Source organism: Lolium perenne, chromosome 6 (genome assembly GCF_019359855.2).
Source record: "Lolium perenne isolate Kyuss_39 chromosome 6, Kyuss_2.0, whole genome shotgun sequence".
NCBI lineage: Eukaryota > Viridiplantae > Streptophyta > Magnoliopsida > Poales > Poaceae > Lolium > Lolium perenne.
The window spans coordinates 266,673,956-266,681,069 of record NC_067249.2 but is presented as its reverse complement, the minus strand read 5'-3'; positions in this window follow the sequence as shown (position 1 = coordinate 266,681,069).

The following is a 7,114-nucleotide window of genomic DNA, read 5'->3' as shown; positions in this document are numbered from 1 at the left end:
GAACAAGAGAGAAACTCGCCAAGATCTTCAACGACATGTCGTTTGAGTCATCTAGGACTCATATATAAGCGATGGCTCAAGCGATGTCGATGCCTATGACTTCATCGACAAATCTATCACAAGGGCAAGGTCTTCATCAATCTAAACGATGATGCCACCAAACCCAACATAGATCTGAGTACAAAGTATCATCAGATTTATGCCATTGAAGATCAAGAGGAAACATCTGAGGCTTTCGACGATCTGGGAAATCCATACGTCGATCCCTCCAATCTGCGACAAGGCCCGGGCAATAAATACGTCGGGCCAGAGCCGCGAGATAGAGTCCAACTTTCACAAACAGCGTGGGACAGAGCCGCGAGAGCTATGAACGGTACAGAACCAATGGCTACCACGGCCACACCAGAGGAATTGCAAGCATATCAATATAGGCTCGCACGAGCTGCGAGGGAATTGGAAAAACAGACAGCTGAGTTGAACAGGAGAAAGGAAGCAGCTTCTGCATCCAGCAGGAGAAGGGCAGATCTGAGTCGACAATCTAGAACTTCGGGTGATAGCCACAGGGAGGCTCGGAACAGAGGAAGATCAAGGTTACAACACATACCCGAAGCAGAAAGAGAGCACTTGGTTCAAAACCTCGACATGTCCTTTATGTCGATAGACACAAGAGGAAACATTATCCCTAAGACACCAGAAGCTGGGTATATGGCGACACAAGCTTTTATCCTCGCGTCTAAACCACCTCCAGGTGATCCAAGGGAAACACTATACAATATGGCGATAGCAGGAGTTGGAGCTATGGGGACAGCGTTCGTTTCAACGCCTCCCGAAGGAACAGCAAGGCAAAATAGTCCACGAGCTACGGCGGCAGCCCCTGAAGGACCAAGTGGAGCAAGAGATACGGCAGCACAAGCAAGAGTCGACAGAGCACGACAAAGCAGAAGGGATCATCGGCAATCTCCGGAGCTTAACGACGAAGATATGTGCGGCTTGCCATGCTTCACGAGGAGAGTCCGAAAAACTCGAGTCCCTTCAGGATTCAAGCTACCCGACAATTTCAAAAAGTTTGACGGCCTTCAAGATCCAGAGGATTGGCTAGTCGACTATCTGGAGACAAGAAGCTCACGGGAGGAACCAGTGGCAACAGCCATGCAAAGCATTCAGGTGCATTTGAGTGGAGCCGCACGATCGTGGATAAAGAAACTCACTCCAGGATCTATCGACAATGGGAAAGTTTCGAGGACGTGTTCGTCAAGAACTTCAGATCCACGTGCAAAAACCTGCGTCGTTAGAGGAGTTGAGAGCATGTCGACAAAAGCCAGATGAGTCAATGAGAAAATACATCCAAAGATGGAATATCATCAAAAACTCGGCAGAAAATATATCTGACGAGAGAGCAATAGATGCGTTTGTTTCAGGAATCAGGCGTGGAGATTTTGTCGAGGACTTGGGGAGAACCAATCCAAGAACAGTATATGCGTTAATGGAGATAGCAAACAAATGGGCAGATGGAGAAGATGCTGTCTATAACAAACGACACAGGTCGCCAGAAGAGGACCGGGGGCGAAACTATCAACCAAGGCGACGGTTTCCTCGGCAGCATTCGTAATTACGACGCTCCAGGACAAATCTCGGCAGGTTTTCGAACAAATACAGGAGGAAACAACAGAGATGATTATCGAGAAGCGTTGAGCAGCGAAGCGACAACAGTGGATGATTCTCGCAACAACAAACAAAATAGCGGGCCTGTGTTCCCAAGGCCTGTCATGTCCCCAGAACAGATGAAGAACGGGCCGTGTCAGATGCACTTTTTCATTGACAACAACGGTAAAAGACAGTCAGGGCACTTGCAGAAAGACTGTCGAAATTTTCAGGCAATGCTAAGGCATGCAGAGCACGCTAATGCTCGAGCAGCACAGAGAAATCCTCGGGAACCCAGGAGCGAGATCCACCTGCCACCACCTCCCGCAATCACAGACGACAATCGACATCAGCTCAGAATAGCAGCAGCACCCCCACCACCACCTTACGTTGATCCCAATTCTCATGGAGCGGTTGTCGATGATTCGAAGGCAAGGCCATCAAATAGAGCTCGTAAAGTAATCTCACGACAAGTGTTTATGGCAAAAAATGCCTCCACCAACTCGTCGAGTATCTTAATTGGTCGTGGGCAAGATATTGGGTTCACCATAGCAGATCATCCGCAACAAGTTCCTCGACCAGGGCAGTCAGCACTTATTCTACCAGCAGTTATTGCAGGGTTTGACGTCTCTCGAGTGTTCATAGACGGCGGCAACAGCTTAAACCTCATGTATGCAGATACATTGAGGAAGATTAACATATCCTTAGCGAACCCGAAGCCAACAGACACAAGGTTCCACGGTATCACACCGTAGAAGCCAAATTATCCACTGGGAAAAATCAACCTCGACGTTCAGTTTGGAACCCGAGAGAATTATAGAATCGAGAGGCTGGAATTTGAAGTCGTAGATTTTCCGTCGCAGTACCACGCTTTGTTGGGACGACCAGCATACGCTAGATTTATGGCAGTGCCACATTACACATACCTGTTGTGGAGGCTACCTGGACCAAGGGGACCAATCACAGTCAAAGGAAGCTTCGCTTTAGCCGATAAATGCGACAAGGATTTTCATCGGCTATCGTAAAGTTTCGGGATGCAAGCTGAGTATTTGGCGTCAAAAAGCATGACCGACTACGACGTACCGCCGCACGTTGGAAGGCCAAATAAAGAGTCAACTTTCAATACCGAGAAAAATTCTAAGGAGGTGCAAATCCACCCGACAGCATTCGAAAAACGACATCCATTGCAACAAATATGGATATCGCATAGGAAAGCGCGCTCGTCAAGTTCCTCCGTGAGAACTGGAAAATCTTTGCATGGTGTCCAGCTGACATGCCAGGAGTACCCAGGGAACTTGCCGAGCACCACCTAAACTTGGATCCAGTAGCAAGACCAATCAAACAACCTTTGCGGCGTTTTTCGGAACCAAACCGCAAAGCCATGCTATCCGAAATAAATCGACTCGAGGAGGCTGGTTTTATCAAAGAGATATCTACGTAAGCTACATGGGTAGCTAACCCAAAGGATGGTGCCGAAGAAACACACGGTAGTCCTTCGCATGTGCGTCGACTTTACGTGTCTCAATAAACATTGTCCTAAGGATCACTTTCCCCTCCCAAGGATCGATCAAATCATCGACTCCACGGCAGGCTGTAAACGTCTTTCCTTTCTGGATGCATACTCTGGTTATAACCAGATCAGATTAAAAGAAGATGATGAAGCCAAAACAGCGTTTATTACACCTTACGGCGTGTTCTGCTACAAAACAATGCCCTTCGGTCTAAAAAATGCGGGAGCAACATATCGAGGATGATGCGTAGTGTTTAGCAACACAGATCGGGAAAAACGTGCAAGTATACATCGATGATGTCGTCATAACGTCAAAAAGGGGGCAACGCTGATCGAGGATCTCAAAGAAACTTTTGACAACCTCGACAAATTCTGCCTAAAGTTGAACCCGACGAAGTGTTCTTTCGGTGTCCCAGCAGGAGAACTCCTGGGGTTCCTAGTCTCAGCAAGAGGGATTGAAGCAAATCCCGACAAAATACAAGCTATAGTAACAATGAGGAAGCCAACAAAGTTGAAAGAGATACAGCAGCTAATCGGGCGAGTCGCAGCATTGAGCAGATCTGCCGCTGTGCTAGGAGAAAAAGCGTTACCATTTTACGCTTTGATAAAGCAAGGAGATAAATTCCAATGGAACGAAGAGGCCGATAGAGCCTTCGAGGATTTGAAACGCAAAATTTCGACACCACCAATTTTGGTGGCACCAAAGGAAAAGGAACCTCTCTGCTGTATATTGCAGCCACACCTCAAGTGGTTAGCACGGTGCTAGTAGTCGAAAGAGAAGAAGAAGGCAAAATCCATGGAGTGCAGAGGCCAGTATACTTCGTGAGCGAAGTTCTGTCGCCCTCAAAACAAAGGTACCCTCAGTACCAAAAGCTAGCATATGGAGTGTTCACAACAAAGCACGAAAATTGCGCCACTATTTTTCGGCACATCCGATCATAGTGGTCAATGAAGCTCCCTTGTCAAATATACTAAACAATCCAGAAAGCTACGGGTCGTGTCTCCCTTTGGGGAATAGAACTTTCCCCTCGGGACATCACGTATGAAAAAAGAAAAGCAATCAAGTCGCAAGTTTTGCCGGATTTCATCGCAGAGTGGATGGAGCTGCAAAACACAGGACCTCCAGACTTGTCGAGAACCTGGACCATGAACTTTGATGGGTCCAAAAGACTAGAAGGGGCTGGCGCAGGAGTAGTGCTCATATCACCTGAAGGCGATAAGTTGAAGTACATCCTTCGGATGACGTTCCCTAACGCATCTAACAATGAAGCAGAATATGAGGCTCTCATACACGGGATGAAGATGGCGAAAGCTGCATGTGCAACTCGACTAAAAATCTTTGGCGACTCACAACTGGTGGCTCAGCAAGTTATGAACCAATGTGACGCAGTCAATGATAGCATGATGGCATACAAGGAGGTGTACAACGAGCTCGAGAAGTTGTTCGATGGATGCGAAGTAAATCATATTAGTAGATTGAGCAACGACGAAGCCGACGTTCTTGCAAATATCGGGTCGCAATGCCTTGCGGTCCCGCCAGGTGTATTCTGGGAAGAGATAACAGAGAGATCCACCAAATCAACAAAGTCAAAAAAGAAGGAGAAGAAACCCTCGGGCTACCAAGGAAGAGCAAGAGGAAGAAGAAGAAGAACAAGACCTGGTCATGGTGATACGTATACCATGGATGCAGACGTTCATATCATACATCCTCAGGAAAGAAATACCCGATGATCCGCCGAGGCAAGGCGAATAATTCGACGCTCCAAAGCCTTCACGGTAGTCAAAGGGGAATTATACAAGCGGAGTATTTCAGGCCCCGCAAAGGTGTGTCACACCCGAAGAAGGAAGAATAATTCTGAAGGATGTACACGAAGGAATCTGTGGCCACCACGCAAGTAGTCGAGCTATTGCAGCCAAGGTTTTTCGGGCAGGATTCTACTGGTTGACAGCAATCGAGGACGCTAAGGAAATAGTAAGAACTTGCGACGCGTGTCAAAGGTTTGCCGCAAAACCCCACTCTCCAGCAGCAGAACTAGCACCAATACCATTGTCATGGCCCTTTGCCCAATGGGGACTTGATATGGTAGGCAAGTTACACAAATCCTGGCCAGGAGGAAAGGAGTATATGCTAGTAGCTGTCGACAAATTTACAAAGTGGATAGAAGCGAAGCCGATAAATTCACCAGACGGAGCATCTGCAGAAAATTCGTAAAAGGCCTCGTCTTCAGATTTGGAGTACCCCACAAAGATCGTCACGTACAATGGCAGTAACTTCACATCCAACGAATTCAAAGATTATTGCAAGGAAGTAGGTATCAAGCTGCACTTTGCATCGCTTGCACATCCTCAAACCAATGGGCAAGTCGAGAAAGCCAATGGCATCATTTGCAACGGCATCAAGAAACGCCTCGTTAGGACCATCGGAAAAAGCTCGGCATACCTGGCCGTAAGAACTACCAAGTGTGTTGTGGAGCATCCGAACAACACCAAATACGGCGACACAGAGACCCCGTTTTTTCTAGTCCATGGAGCAGAGGCGATCGCCAACGTAAATAGAGCACGACTCCCCCGCAGTCACTGAATATAATGAAGAAACTTCTACGGCAGCGTTGGAGGACGACGTCGACGCACTCGACGAAGCTCGAGACGAAGTACTATCAAGGGTAACCAAATACCAACAGGACTTGAAAAACTACCACAGTCGACGTTTGCGGCCGAGGTCTTTTCAGGTGGGAGACCTAGTTCTTCGGCTCACGCAAAAAGTCATGAAAACTCGAGTCACCATGGCTTGGCCCTTACATCGTCACGTAAGTAATCGGAGGAGGAGCATACAGAATAAAGGACAAGAAGACAGGGGTGGAGGAGCAAAACCCTTGGAACGTGGCGCAACTCAGGCGTTTCTATGCCTAGAGCTGAAATACAGTCCTTATGAAACTTCAATGTACTGAAACGCCCGCGAGTTTTCAGACGCACTCTTTTCCTTTTTCGGGGCACCGAGTGGGGCCGGGAAAGGTTTTTAATGAGGCGGGCTCGCGGTGCTGCAATATAATAAAGATAGTGTCAATATAACTTTTTCTTTATCAACATGCTCAAAGTCTCGAACCCGACAAATTTCAATATAGTTCGTCGAAAGAAAAAAGCATCGCCTTGGTATTAAAAATACCTCGTGAGTCAATCAAAATACAAAATAGTACTCAATAAAAACGCTCGGGGGCTGATATTCACCATAATGAATGCCATGGTTCAAAAACCTCGCAACAACTAGCCACCGAAATACTCGGGGGCTAGTCAAATATAGAAATACGACGTTTGCTTCACAATATATAATCAAAGTCATAGGTTAAAAAGAAGAGTTATCTACAAAAGGAAAATAATTACTCCCGATGCAAGATGTCATCAAGGGTAATTCTGCCTTCTTCGGGAGCAGCGCCAAGAAAGTCAGCATAATGACCGTCGGCAAAAAAGTCGGCATCCATCCGAAGAAGGTCTTCAATCATTTCCTCGGCTATAGGCGAAACCTTCGTGTTAATTCGGTCGACACCAACTCTTCGGCGCTTTACCTTCTCATGAACTTTCGCAACAACTTCGGTCAGGTCAAGTTTCGAGTGGCATATCTGAAGCATGATAAGAGCAACTGCGCCAGCCACTGCTTGAGCTTTGACAAAATCATGGATCTTGTGAGCGTCCTTAAATTTTTCCATTACCTCAGGAAGAGTTTTTGGTTGAACGTTCCGAGGGAACATGGAATTGTAAACCATGAACTGGGTCTTGGTACGTAAATCAAGGAAATCGTGAGTTTGAGAAACGCGATCTTGAAATCGACAACCTCGGCGGGTCCTTTTCTCGGCGTAGCCCAAAACAAAGAACCATGATCAAGGGAAAGGTTAACAAGGAGGTTCGTCCTAGTATTTACCCTCTCTTCTTCCGCAATGCATCGCAAAGGAACCTCGTTAAAGCAAAGGA